Source organism: Lissotriton vulgaris, chromosome 11 (genome assembly GCF_964263255.1).
Source record: "Lissotriton vulgaris chromosome 11, aLisVul1.2, whole genome shotgun sequence".
NCBI classification, from domain to species: domain Eukaryota; kingdom Metazoa; phylum Chordata; class Amphibia; order Caudata; family Salamandridae; genus Lissotriton; species Lissotriton vulgaris.
The window spans coordinates 1040648329-1040663597 of NC_141699.1; positions in this window are offsets into that span (position 1 = coordinate 1040648329).

Consider the following 15269-nt stretch of genomic DNA (forward strand, 5'->3'; position numbering starts at 1 on the left):
TGGAACGCCGGGGTGTACAAGAAGGACTCCTGCAGAGGATCGGGCCCCTAGGAGTCTGGGGCAAACTTTTAAAACCTGTGGCCGCTGACCAGCCCACTTAGCACACTGGCAGAGCTAGCCTTTACCCCACACGGGACACCCAGGTGCATAGCGCTCCCCAAAACAGTATGGCAGCCCACAGAGCAAAGAAGGACCCCAGGCTGAAAGAGTGGCTCCCCAAGGCGCATGCAAAGAAGATTGACGCCCCTAAGGGTGCTGCCACCACCAAACACCAGACTACGCAGGAGGCGGTGGTTGGCATGGAGGACCTCCTGGCTCATGTCAATAGACCGTTCATGGAGGCCCTCTTTGTAAAGAACTGAGAGGATATAGCTACACTCTGGGATGGTGTGGCTTCAGACACCAAGGAGGTTAAAAGGTAGGTGGTGCAATCAGGACAAGAAGTTGTGAATCTGTAAACAGGTTGAGATACCCAGGAGGAAAACATAGAGAATCATAGACAAGAACTGATGGAACTATATGAACAGAATATGGACCTGCAACTCCATGTAGAAAACCTTGAGAACACATTGCACTGCTCCAGCATCCGCATCAAAGGGGCCCCTGTGCAAGCTGATGCAGGTGACTTGGAGGGCTATCTCTTCTGATTATTCCGCCACATGCTTCCAGAACTAGCCAAGAAAGAGATTCTGCTGATCATACTCTTGTATATTTGATGATTTTTTAGTGGGGATCCAACCGGAACAATAAAGCACTGACTTTTTGATTGCATTTGAAACATGCTCATAACTTGGAAACTGTACATCCAATCTTTATTGTTCTAACTTTGTTTGCTTCAGCGCAAAGAGTTTATAGATATTTTTTGAAATCTTTTTATTTAAACCATCAATAATAAACACACATCAGGTGACATTTAAACTGTTGCAGACGTCGTCATTTCTTTCCATACATCAGAAGACATAATACAGAACAGTGAAAGTGGATCAAGGGGACTCCTTCACCTCATCTTCTTCTTGGCGCGTCGGGGGCCACTGATTCTCGAAACATGCACCAATCCAAGTCTTCCGCCCATTTCTCTACTTGGGGTGACTGGCTTGCCCCCCACAGCTGGGCAATATTACGCTTCGCAACCGTGTATGCCAATGTCGCCCACTGCTTCCTGTGCACTTTCAAATCTGTAGTCTTCTAGACATTGAGAATGCATCTGCGGGCCTCCGGCCTCATCTCCACCCCAGGACCTCCCGCATCCTATCGTGGCTCTTCTCCCAGTATGTCTGTACCCCTGTGCAGTGCCACAAAATATGCATAAAGATTCCAAGTTCCCCACATCCCCTCCTGCAATCCCCACCCTCCGAACGGCTCATACGGATCAGACTCGGTCCCCTAACATATTACCTGTGTAAAATCTTTAATTGCACCAGCCTGAGCCGCATCTGTATCGCCACCACCCGTAGAGAGGAAACCGCCTCCCTCCAGTCCTCCTCATCGAATTCCAGCCCATCCTCATTCCAGCGTGTCTTGATAAGTATAAGTGGATCCTCCATATTATTTATGAGTTTCCTGTAGATTAAAGAGATGGTCTTCTCGGGGAGGTGACCATCCAACACCCGATCTTCAAGGGGTGAGGCGTCGGGAAGCAATGTATCTTTGGGAATATGTGTGTGCAATGCATGACTAATTTGAAGGTAGCGAAAGTGTTCCCGGTCGTGATGGTGGTACTCCTGCTGGAGAGATTGAAACTTGTGGACCATGCCCCCACCCCAGACATCCTTGATCTGTGTGATCCCAATGAGGTCCCATTTATCTAAGCCCCTAGACCGCCACATCCTGCCCAATCTCTCCAAGCTCCACAGCAGGGTGGCGAGTGTCAGCCTCCCCTCCCACTTCAGATATCTATTAGTCGTGTGCAACACCTGAACAGCGTGTGCCGTGGGTCCCGCGAGGGGGAACTGATCGGGCCTGGCATAGAGCGCTCTCGTGAAGTCGCCCCCTGGCGAGATGGTCTTCTCGGGGAGGTGACCATCCAACAAGCAGTATTGCGACGCAGCATGAAACCGGACTGGTCCGCATGTATCAGGGATGTGATAACTTTGATCAGCCTTGTTGCCAACAGCTTCGCCAAGACCTTAGGGCTCTGCATTCAATAACGAGATGGGCCTTTAAGACGAACAACTAGTTTTGGATTTGCCCGCCTTGTGTATGACTACAATAGTGGCCACTCGCTCGTCGTGCGGAAGCTGTCCTTCTTCTCTGCTCTCCTCATACATAGAGCGGAAGAACGGAGCGAGACGGTTGCCGCTCAACTTGTACAGCTCTATAGGGATTCCGTTTGGACCCGTGGTCTTCCCTGATTGCATACCCCTTATGGCCTGCACCACCTCATCATCCGTAAGTGGCGAGTCTAGATATTTCCTATCATCCTCTGAGAGTTCAGGTAATTGGATGTCTCTGATCATTGCGCTATTCTCGGCCTCTGTGTACCTCTCCTCCGAGGTGTATATCCCTCTATAGTATTCTGCAAAACCATCTGCCACTGCCTGCGGGTCCGCAATTTTACAGGCATTCACCATCAACAACTCCGGTACCAGCCGCAACGCCCACTCTCCCTTCTCAAGCCAGGCTATTATCTTCCCAGCATGATCTCCGTGCTCATACACTCTACGCTGTGTCTCCTCATTCCGTGCTTTGGTCTTGTCCCTGCGAAGGCCTCTAAACTCATCCTGCCGCAGTTCTAACTGGACCAGGCCCTCAGGTGTGGCTGCCCGGACTACCTCTCTTCCAATCTCAACACTTCCACTTCCGCCTTTTCCAAATCCGCCAAACGCTCCTTCCTCTTCTTGGCTATCAAGGACAAGGCCTCCCCCCCGGACTATCATTTTATATGCTTCCCACAGAGTGTGGGCATAGTCCACCGCTTCCCTGTTTTCCTGAAAATACCTGTCTGTGACCCTAATCAGTTTCTTCTTAGTGGCGGGGTCTTTCAGTTGCCAAGCACTAATGGGGGCAATTCTGCCTACATGAAAACAGTCTATCTCCAACCGGAGCCAAACCGGCTCATGGTCCGATATGTCTATCCCCAGATGCCGCGCCTCTCGAACATTGTGAGCCTGAGCCGCTGGTACTAGCATGTAATCTATACTGGACAGGCTTTGTTGGGCAGCGGAAACATGCGTGAAGTGTGCCCCACTCAGATTGTGTATCCGCCAACCATCCACCAACCCCGTCGTCTCGAGATAATCTGGAAGCCACCTCTGCGCCGGCCCCAGCACCCAGGCGGGTTGTCGATCTACCTCATTGTCCATGACTGCATTAAAGTCACCTCCCATGACTAGGAGGCCTAAGGGTAGAGTCAAGAAGATAGAACCCAAATCGCAAAACGTTTCAGATTGCAGAGCTGGCAGGACATAAACAGATATGAGGGTATTCGTCCTCCCCTCCCACTGCCCTGATATTCCAATGTATCTGCCTCGCTTGTCAACCCAAGTAGCCAGAACAGTCAGGGGAAAGGAGTTTTTAATCAAGATACCAACTCCCCTAGACCCTGAAGTGAACCCTGCTTATACGCCACCAACTTATAGCCCCCCCTATGAAAGACCATACAACGGTTCCCAATAAGATGTGTCTCCTGCAGCAGCGCCACATCTGGGGAGTGTCTCTGGATAAATTGACTAACCATTCCTCTCTTAATCTTGTCCCCTAGGCCATTCACATTCCAGTTAAGCACACTGATACCCGATCCTTGTCTAACTTTTGACATTGTTTTGGCATGGAAAGAATACACTCACGGTCTTTTTACCTGAGAACAACAAAGCCAAACAAAACACAAACAATCCCTTGAGCCCCCCGTCACCTGACATTAAGGAAACCAAACCATTCACCAACAATCCCTTGACATCAGATTCGCAAGGACCTTCAACCCCCACCCCCTCCCTGCACCCCTGCTCATTACTTCTGCCCATCCCAAACTGGCAGTGTGCCTGTCGCCCCATAAACTAAGCTACTAACTAACTAAAAGTAGAAAGGAGGAGGAAAGCAGGACCCCGCATCCCCCCCCCCCCACGCCATTGAGTCCACCTCATTATGTGTCCTTGACAGTACGCTGCTCGGGAAGCAATACAAACAAAATACACGTGGGTCAAGCCCACTACCTGACAAATGTCAAAAGTCCCAAAACAGTCTGTGTCTGCCGTCATTCCCGCTCCTCCAGTCCACGGCCTCCATCACGGTTTTGCCACTCCGATCCACTCGGGGGACGATTTTCCAACCAGTCTAAAGCCACCTCGGGGTTATCGAAGAACCAAACCCTCCCTTCGGCCTCCACTCTCAAGCAGGCGGGGAACATCATTGCATACTTCAGACCACCATCTCTGAGCTTCTTCTTCACTCCGAGGAAACTTTGACGCTGTTTCTGGACTGCCTGGGTGAAGCCTGGGAAAAAGGAGATAGTAGAGTTTTCATATTTAAGGGGGCCTCCCGACCGAGAGGCCTGCAGGATAGCGTCCCTATCTCTGAAGTTTAACACTCTCGCTATCATTGGGCGAGGAGGGGCCCCAGGCCTGGGTCTCCCCCCGGCACTCTAAGCGCTCGTTCAATCGTAAAGAAGTCACCCAGTCCCTTGGGTTTGAGATGATTGAGTATTAGGTCTTCGACAAACAGATCTGGAGCCGGGCCCACGGCCTTCTCGGGAATGCCAATAATGCAGACATTATTGCAGCGAGCCCGTCCCTCATAATCGTCCAGCTTTCAGTTAGTCAGTACGCTGGAGGCCTTAAGGTCCCGGACTTCCTGTTGAAGCTGTGCCACGCCATCTGTTAAACTGGTGGTCTTGATGTCGAAGACTTGACTTTCTCACTTGTTTTGGTAAGGTCCGCCCGTATGAGGTTGACTTCGATCGTAAGTGTCCAGTTTGTGGTCCAGCATTTCCATCTTTTGTCCCAATGAAGACTTGACGCCTCACATCAAGTAGCGTTGGTTCAGCAGGCTGGCCAGAAGGATCTCCACCGCTCGACTGAATCCACCTCGACTCCGGCGGCGGCCCCGAGGCATCGTATACCGATCCAGTTTGTTAGACTGGACTTGTTGTGACCCTTTAGAGGTTCTTGTCTGCTGCTTGTCAGTCTCAGGCTCAGATGCCATTGTGGACGCCACCTCGATGGACCCCTGGCCACACCACTTCACCCAGGCACAACAATGGCACACAGATTCTTCCGGCTGAATAGCAACGAGCAACCAGACAGCACCACCAAATGTCCCAGCCCCCAGGACGGGCCACCAGACAGGCCCAGTCGCGAGGCGACCATTGCCAAGGAGTACCTGGACCTCTGGAAATCCGATTTCCGGCCACAGGGGACCTACCGGCGCAGACAGGTGCCACCGCACCCACACAGGACAGCTGCTTCAGGGGCCAGACCCACCGAGCCGATCACAATGCTCAACAAAGGATGGCCAGAGGCTCCCGCGATGTCTCACCCTCAGGAGGGGTCAGTTCCACAATCCAAATGCCCAACAGAAATAGCCCAAAGGGAGGGGCGCTCCTCCACTCAGTCAGTATCCTGATGGGGCCACTGTGTCACTCCCTCCGTCGATGTTGGTATTTGCCACTCAAGGAACCAGGAGTTGAGGTGCCAGTCGGGTCAGGGACCAGAGGTATGTGCAAGTCTCACCCGCGGGGACCCAAGCCGCCAATAGTCAGCGTACAGTCAGGGCGGAGCACTCAGGCTGCAGCCCCCACCCCAAAGACCAGCAAGCCGCCACACTGCCCCTACAAGCGCCCTGCAATCAAAAGGGGCACCTCTGGTAGACGGGGGGTGCCACCGGTGATCCGGGGCCAAGGCAGAAAAACGGGCACCCGCCACAGGCCACACCAGCTGGGGGCACAAGATACTTCCTGCGTCGCCCCAGCTCCTCCGGGAGCCAGATGTTCTTGCTGCCGAAGGCAGGGTGTGGGGTCACCAGCGGTCACCAACAATGCCACATCATCGCACAGACAGTCTTAGGTGGGGGCAGCAGCCAACTTCCGGTCTGCGGCCCCGGTGTTGTGCTGGCGGCCGACTCGAGTAACTCAAATTTACAGTTGGGCAACCATTAAAACGGGATTACGTCCAAAGACACTGAGCGAGCTTGGACACAAGAACTCGGAGGGCCTGGTCCTACAGAACCGTTTCTCCTCTCTGTCACAGGTGGGATAGATAGACTGACTGGTTGGCCCCTCAGAGTAGGCCCCAAATAATACATCATCATGAAGTATCATCTGTTAAAGGGGGGGGGGGAGATGAAGGTGAAACTACTGAGCTGGAACATCGCGGGGCTACATTCAAAAAGAGAAGATGATATCTGGCTCAACTTTTTAAAGCAGTAGGATATCATTGCGTTACAGGAGACCTGGGATAGGGGGTGTAATTTCTGGGTGACTGGTTATTCCTCATATTTTGTCCCCGCATGTAGTTCGATAGCAGGGAGGGATAAGGAAGGTCTTTTACTCCTGCTATCAGTCAACATAGCTGGGACCGTTAAAAAGCTAGACACTGCCTCTGATAACTATTTAATAGAGGAAATAACTAGGAAAAATAATTCAAAACCTCCGTTAGTCAATTTTTATAATTCTATTCTAGAGGGGCAACCTAATGAGCATCTTTGCTCACTAGGCATTTTTTTAAAAGGTTACAAACAGAAACAGTCCACTTTTGTCGATTATATCTTAATGAGGGATTTTAACATTCATTTGTGTAATTTGAAATGTCAATATCAAGAGCTGGAGGGCCCGGCACACTCAGTAGTCCAACACTTTGAACATAGTTCTAAAGGGGAGGCGCTGGAGGAACTTATTTCAAAGATTGACGTTTATGAACCTGGATTTCACAATAAGGATCGTGTAGTAACGAACTCTGCGAGGAAGTCTAAATCAATTATTGATTATATATTCATTTCCCCGGGATTATTAAGTTACGTGATCTTCTATAATGCTGTTGTATCAGTTTTCAGCGACCACAACCCTGTAGTCCTGGAACTGGACAATAGCAATAATTTCCTTAACAAACCAACCAACATATGAGCAATAACTGCCATTAAAACTAGAGATCAAGGGAGGAGACTAAAGTGGAGCAAAGTTGTTCCACAAGACTTTGCTAATATCATTAATCAAAAAGCTGGCAATGAACTAAATACTTGCCTGGATTCATCGAGCCAGGGTGGTGTGGGGGGGGGGGGGGGGGGGGGGGAGTAATTTCTTCATTTCAAGCCATTTGTCTCCTAGAGGATAAAGAACTTACAGTAAAAACCCGTCAAAATAAAACCCCTGTTAAGGGGTGGGTTGACAGTAATTGCTCAAGAGCACATAGAAGGCTTCTGGAGGCCCTTAAAAAACACCTAGGGATAAATAGCAGGTTGCACGGACAAGGAAAGAATAAAAAGTTATAGTGCACGCGCGCATAAATGAACTAAAAGGGGAGGCATGGGAAGCCCTAATGGACAAGGCGACAATGAGGGTTAGCTCTAGGTTCTGGGCCATTGTTAATACCCCTCTGTTCTCTGGCGTAGATAATTGTATGTTAGAAGTTAACATCACTGAGGAGGACTGGTTATGCCATTTTAAATCTATATATGGTAGTGACCTGGCTATAGAACCCTTCAAAGCCATCCCAATTACATCATCTAGGCCACAAATCGGTTTTCAGGTTGAGGAGGTCGAGAAGGTCATTATGATCACATCTGGAGGTAAGGCCCCTGGGCCCGATGGTGTTCCTGCGGATATGTATAAAGACCACACTAGCTATTGGGCCAAACTTTTAACAAATGTATTCAATTCCGCAGTAAGTTCTGGGTTCCCTGCAACATGGTCATGTTCAACAATTATTCCGGTATTTAAAAAGGGGCAAAGAGGGGACCCTAGATGCTACAGGCCCATATCTCTTTTAGATTCGTCCTTCAAAATTTTAGGGAAAGTTATTTTGGCTAAACTAGATGACTGGGTTTCAAAGAAAGACCTCCTTTGTTATGCTCAATACGGGTTCAGGGCGGGTCGAGGGACTGAAGACCAGTGCCTTAACTTGCACTTAATAATAAATAAATAAACGGTTGCCTCTAGAGGCTCGGTTTATTTGGGGTTCATGGATTTGTCCACAGCCTTTGACCTAGTTAATAGGTCAAGGCTGTGGACAATACTACTGGACCTGGGCCTCGATAAGGCGCTCGTGTATTTCCTGGCAGATTTACATAAAGATTTGTACGCCTCAATAAGAATGTCCCAGGAGGGTAAATGCACAGCAAGATTTAAGTCAGGGAGAGGGGTACGCCAAGGGTGTATATTAGCCCCAATTTTATTTACCCTTTATATAAATTCTCTGGAAGACGCACTGGGGAAGGCAACGCTTGATATACCGCGTATGGGAGGGGCGCCCACACCCGTACTCCTGTTCGCGGATGATACTTTTCTTTTGGCTCGGACACCACTGGGCTTACAAAGGCTATTAAACTCCTTTGGTGAGTTTATGAAGTCCTTGGACCTAGTGATCAATGTGGGAAAATCACATGTGATGACAATGGGAGCTAGAAAGTATAGTACAAAAAACTTCTTCTGTAATGGTAGTGTGATCTCCAGAGTTAATGTTTTCACATACTTGGGTGTAGTATTTGATGACAGAGGTGCTTGGGTTCCCCAAATTAAGTCTAAAGTCAACACCGTTAGAAGATCATCTGCTGCAATCTTAGGTTTTGCTAAGCGGCTTGGCGGGAGACCCTGCGAAGCAATTCTAACCATCTATAGAGCAAAAACAATTGCCATTGCGAGATACAGGGCTGCAATATGGGGATATACAAATCCTGAGCTAATCCAGCAGGAGGAAAATAAATGTTTTCGTGCCCTCCTTGGCTTACCACAATCTTCAGCCACTTTTTCAATCCACCAGGAATTAGGTATGGGCTACATTGCGGATATGATCAACATGGCACCCATCCTGCTATGGGTAAAAACCTGGCTGAACTCTAACCTGACATTGAATCACCTTATATTGCGGGATTGCATGGGCCTAAAGAAAGCCAGGGATATTCAATGGCTATCTTACATTAAAACAATTACTAAGGCCTTGGGTCGACCAGAAATTTTTACAAACCCTGAGGCCCTGGTAAAAGCTGATTGAAAATGGATTAAAGTACATTTTATTAAAATTAGAGAGCAGGAGCGAGAGATGGACAAGTTAGAAAACCCACGGTTAGGGAGCACTATTTATTGATCTCGACCGTGTCTATCCAACCGTACCTTACGTTAGTAACAATTCCGTTTCATCGTTGGGTATTGACAAAGTTTAGATTTAATCAGATGCACACATTATTAACTGATCACAAAATATGGTGTAAGCCAGAGGATGCTCCCCCCTGTAGGTGTGATGGCCATTCACTCCAGGATACTACCCATTTTATGTTTTTTTGTCCTTTGTAAAGAATAGCCAGAAGAAAGTTTATTGTACCATTGTTAGAGGAAAAGGGATTCCTGCAAGTTAAACCAGCGCTAATTTATCTGCAGTTAATGGAATCACCAGTAATCATGTTTGGAGTAGCAAGTTTTATAGTGGCTTCCATTCGTTGTAAGAATCAGAATGCGATAGATTAACTGATACTGTTGCCGTACTTTTATTATATCAAATGAATTATGTCTTTTTAAAAAAAAGGAAAAAATCTTTTGCACATGTATATATACAACTGTTTTAAACTGTTTTATGTATATTATTGTAATCCTTCTTGTATTGTGACTTTTATGATTTTTTATGAATCAAATAAAATGGTATTGACTTGACTTGACACTCCCTTTGCATTTGTCATCAGAAATTCACAGCCGAGGCTCAAACAACTGGCACCGGCGAATGGATTTAGGCCGAGTAATGATGTGTTTCTGAATTCAAACCAGACACGAAAAGGAGCGCTGGGCAAATCCCCAGAGAAGCCTAAACACTTAAAAATTAAATCTGCAAAGCACTGAAGAATTAAACACCACAAAGAGGCCTTGGAAAAGCACACCCAGGTGTCCTACCATACAGCCTGCCTCTCTCTGTCGCACAAAATCTATTTCCTTTGCCTGTTTTACGACAGCGGTTTCAATTTATGAAGCAAATCCGAGTAAACGTAACTCCCAGCACTTTAATACAAGCTTGTGGGCCGTGTTGAGAAGCTTAGAGCATTGAGGGTGGAGAGGAGTGTTCCTTAGAGGCAGGACCAGCAGACTGGGGTACCCAAAGTGAAAGCAAAAGCGCGCGACCTCACAGGAACACACGCAGTCCTTACGCACTGCGCATGCGTGAGGCCAACTTTGCCTGGGGCATGGAGCGCGCAGCAGTGTCCCAGGCTCCCGTGAGCTGAGGGAGCCCCGCGTGTTGTAGCCCGTGTGATGGAGGCATGAAGCCCTCTCGCAGAGAGCGTGTGCCAGGTGATGTGACGGAGCCTGTAGCGGAAAGAGCCCGGTGAGTGGGGGGGGGGGGGGGGGGGGGGGGGGGGAAATGCGCATGTGTCTGTGTGCGCGCATGTGTGTCTGTGCGCGTCCCAATCCATTGTGTCAACAGCATGCCGGAATCGGAGCGCGTGTTCACCGCCCGACCTGATCCCATACCGGCATGCTGCGCGTGCCCATCTCTTTACTCCTTGTAAGCAGAGCCGCAGATAATAGGTCTCGCTTCACCCTGTGTCGCAGGTGCGAGACCTAAAAAGGTACTATGACAAGGCAGTTGCATCAATTTGTAGGCACATGCTAACATGGATGATTTGGTTTTGCTTGCCCTAAGTTGGCAGGGTATGCCCAGAAGTTGGTCCCTTGCTCACTTAGCCACTGGATTCAAGCTAGCCTGGCTGATGACTGCAGATTAGCCAGAAACCTGTCCCAGGATGCTAGTTTCCGGTCGAGGGAAGACATGGCTTGGCAGTTCCGGCTGGACTGCTCCGATGAGGCACAGGGTCAAACTGATTTGCATATGGTCATGTCTGAATTGGGGTGGGTGAGTGAGCTAAAGAAAGATGATGGATTAACGGAAACTCAAGTTAGCAAAAATGCATTCAGGACAATGTATCAAAATCCCTCAACCTGAAGAACAAAACCCGACCTCAGAGAATGATATACATTTTTTGTGTGTCAATGATATACCGGCACTGGAAGACATAAGCCTGCTTGACGACACAAATCAGATGGAAAATGAGGAAATATTGGGAATAGGATCTGGTTTGAACTAAAATGATCACACACCTTTCAGAGCACCATCCAGATTTTTACCACAAACTGTGAGAGATAATCTGGACATCTTTGAAAAGAATGTAACAAGGGACCTGAACAATCTGTATGCTTTGGAGAATCAAAATAAACATAAAATGGATCCCAGGAAAGCTTTATTTCACAAGACAATGAAAAAATTACAGGATGAAGATGGACTCCTTATCAAGCCCTCAGATAAAGGAGGAAATGTTGTTCTGTGGGGGAGGGAGCAGTACAAAAAAGAAGCTCTTAACCAACTGCAGGATTGTAGAGGTTACTGTAAAATCAGTCCCAAAGAATATGATAAAAGTGATGGTAGACTTCTTTGGAAGATTAGATACTTGGAGGAACGAAGGGCTCCTTCGCTGGGATGAACATAAATTCATCAAAAGAGAAAAACAGATAATCCCAGTATTTTACATGCGCCCTAAAATACAGAAGAATCCCACTAGTCCACCAGGGAGACCCATCATTTCATCTTGTGGTAGTTTAAGAATGCTTCCCGTTACATTGATTATTTTCTTAACCCAATAGCTAGATCCCTTCCCTCATATTAAAGATTCAACCGATTTTTTAAAATGCATTTTTGACATCTGTTGGGACAAGGAAACTATGGTCTGACTTACATTAGATATTTCTACGTTATATACCAGCATTAGACACGTAGATGGCTTGCGAGCGAGCATTACCTTAATAGAAGACCAGCTCGCTTTGCCACCCAAAACAGAATGATCCTGAAACTTATGGAATGGTGCCTCACTAAAAATATATTCTTATTTGGTAATGGCTTCTTCCTACAGGAACGGGGGACCGCAATGGGCACCTGTTTCGCCCCGAGTTATGCCAACTTACATCTCGGCTGGTGGGAGGAACGGGTGCTCGCGGGCGGACCCCTTGACCATTGGACTGAACATGTTCTGTTGTGGGTTAGATTTATCGAGGACGTCTTCGTGCTGTGGCAGGGCACGGAGGCGGACATCAAATTATTTATTAGTGACCTTAATCAAAACTCCATAAATTTGGAGTTTGTGGGCCATCATAGCAAAACCACAATAGATTTTTTAGATATCAGAATAAGTCCAAGTGATGACAAAGTGGAAACATCAGTTTTTAGTAAAGCAACTGAAGGGAATTCAGTTCTCCATGCAGACAGCGCCCATCCTGCCGCATTGATTAGAAGTATCTCGTTTGGGGAATATTAAGAGCAAGGAGAACGTGCAGCAGTGAGGAGTAATTTGATGAAAGAGATGACCCAAAGGTTCATCCAAAGAGGGTACAAACCAGGCATTCTAAAAGGAGCAGCTACCAAAGCCAGAAATCTAATACGACAGAAGATATTATTTTGAACCCTCATGGACCAAAAGACAGCCGGAACAGTTTAAACTCCAGGGGAACCAGATTAACTCTAGGTTTATCACTACCTTTAATGTAAAACAAAGAAGTAAGATCAAATTTTTTTTTTTTTTTTTAATTTTTGAAAACCTTTATTGTGCATAACAAGCGTACAATTACGGGCCTACAACCATACAGGCCGGCCTCGAAAGGAATCAATAGCACAAAAAGTACGGATATTGCAACTCAGCAGTCCCAATGAATGTACAAACGATAATTGTCTGAGACGTGGCCAAACTGAAGTGGGACCACCAGGCACAGGATGCATAAGGTTAATTTTTAAAGTTTTGAAGAGAAATTAGGATCAGGTGCATTCAATCCACTAAAAGAAATGGCAGGCAACGATCCAGCGAGACATGAGCAAGACGAGAAGTAAAATTAACAGCACCAAAGGATAGTGACCCTAAGGATACTAGCACGAGAAAACAGTACATGCTGGCCATCGCCCGCCCCACGGACTCAGAACACCCAAATCCACAAAGATGACAGCAGCGACAGCGGAGAGAATAGGTAACACTACCCCGAAGCACCTGAGAACCCAAAGGAAGAAAGAAAGAAAAAGAAAAGGAAGAGGTAAGGAAGAGAAAACACAAGAGAAAGGCCCATAGAAACCGAAACTAAAACAAAACCCCTACCCCCCACCCCCCACCCTGCACGTAAGCGGAGGCTACGGCCTACCCCCCCCCAAGCTGCGTGCCTGTCGCCCACAAACCGAACCCGAAATTTAGAGTAGAGAGAGAAAAGAGAGGTAAAAGAAAAACGTAATTCACAGAAGAACGGAGGAGGGCCATCGAATATATCCAAAGCACTATACAGTTTCATTCCGGCCGCCCGATCCCAGACCCCGCGACCAATACAATACCCATAGTTGATATCCCCGGCAGTCCTTCAGTGACCCAGCAGTACAAGTAAAACAGTCCCGACATGACGTGGGGGGCACACTCAACCCTGGCCCCTGCGATATGGGGCAACGACGTAGTCCGGCCTCACGGTAGACATCTTGCAGGAGGAAAGCGATCCAAGCATCATGATCCGGGCGGGGGGACGATCAATGTAGTCCATTCGATAGTCCGCCGTGTAGGAGTCCGCAGCAGAGTCCAGGATAACGCACAACAAAGTTTCTCCGAGATTGGAAGAACCAGTCAGTAGGAGTGGATTCAGGATTAGGAATCGAGACACGCCAGGGTCCTTAGGGGGAGAAACTAGACATGACTTCCAGCTGCAATGCTCTTGCCACACTACATGTCCCGTAACTGCAGCCTGTCCCCAGAATAGTTCAGCCGACATCTTGACTGCGCTTGGGTCCCGCACCCGTTGTGTGCCCGTGATGGCCGGAGAGGAAGAACAACAGAGGGCAGCATCAGTAGGAGACACTGTCCTGCTCCCGGGAGCGTCCATGTTCAAGCAGCGGTGCCACAGAGGAAATCAAAGCCAGCCGGTCTCCCAATACACGAACGGCAGAATGGAGAGCTGCTCTCACAGTTTCCAGGGCGCACATCACATCACTGAGCGACACAGATGCGCCGGAATGAGAGGGTTGAGCAGACCTCGGCAAGCAGGGCGAACAAAGGCAGCACTGTCCGTCTAGCCATCCACCATTGCCATCCATGGCCAGCAGAGCACCGCCGATATCCGGGCAACAGCACAAACAGCCTTGAGGCACAGGAAGGGCACACGACATGGAAGCAGAGTAGTAATGCGGTATGGCAGGACAGCTGTATCTTCGGAAGCAGCCCAGGGTCCGCTGCTACAAAAAGGGAGATCAGCTTGTAAGATGGCGCCCAGCCCGGCGCGTAGGGAGACAAAGTATCCGCCAACGTTGCATCCGGGTGAAAAACACGATACAAAGTGTTTTCAGTACCAGCGATGTGCGCGACCCTGAGAAGCAAGAAAGCACACCGCAGGGAGCAGGACGAGGCTGAAACCGCCGTAGATGGTCCACCGGCCACAGCGGCTGTTGTAATGAGCGAAGCCGACCCCAGGCAGAGAACAAAGACCCAGCCGTCGCCGCGCAGCACGAGGCAGGGGAGAAGTTGTTTCAGTGGGTGTGCCGCCGGGATCCAGACAGAAAGCACACCAATAGATCCGGGGTCTCTTCCCGTTTCCGCCGATGTCGCGTAGTAGCAGGATAGGTCGCAGGATGAGGCGGAAAACGGGAGAAAAGCAAGAGGGTCGGCGGAGCCGAGAGATCAGGCGGCCATCATGGTCGCTGGTTAGGCTCCTCCTCCAGTAAGATCAATTTTAAAGAAACACTGGTACCTTGAAAATAAATGATCTGGTGTTAGGTCCCAGAGTTCAGAAGAATCCTGAGATCACTAATAGAAATCTAAATCTTTAAAAGATTTGATCGTCAGGAGTGAATTCGTGGAGAAAAAGAAGTGTGCCTCTGATTGGTTAAAACAGAAACCAGGTTTTAAAAAAATGTGCTAAATGTACGGCATGCCAACATGGCATGAATCGAACTAGCCTTAAAACATTTTTTAAGAAAACCATTACCATCAGGAGTTTTATGACCTGCAAAAGCAATTTTGTTGTTTACTTGTTACAATTTCCATGCCCAAAAATATATATAGGTAGTACAACCCTACCTGTTCATCAAAGAATCCTTCAACACAGACGAGCAATTGTCAACCAAGACAGAACTTATCCC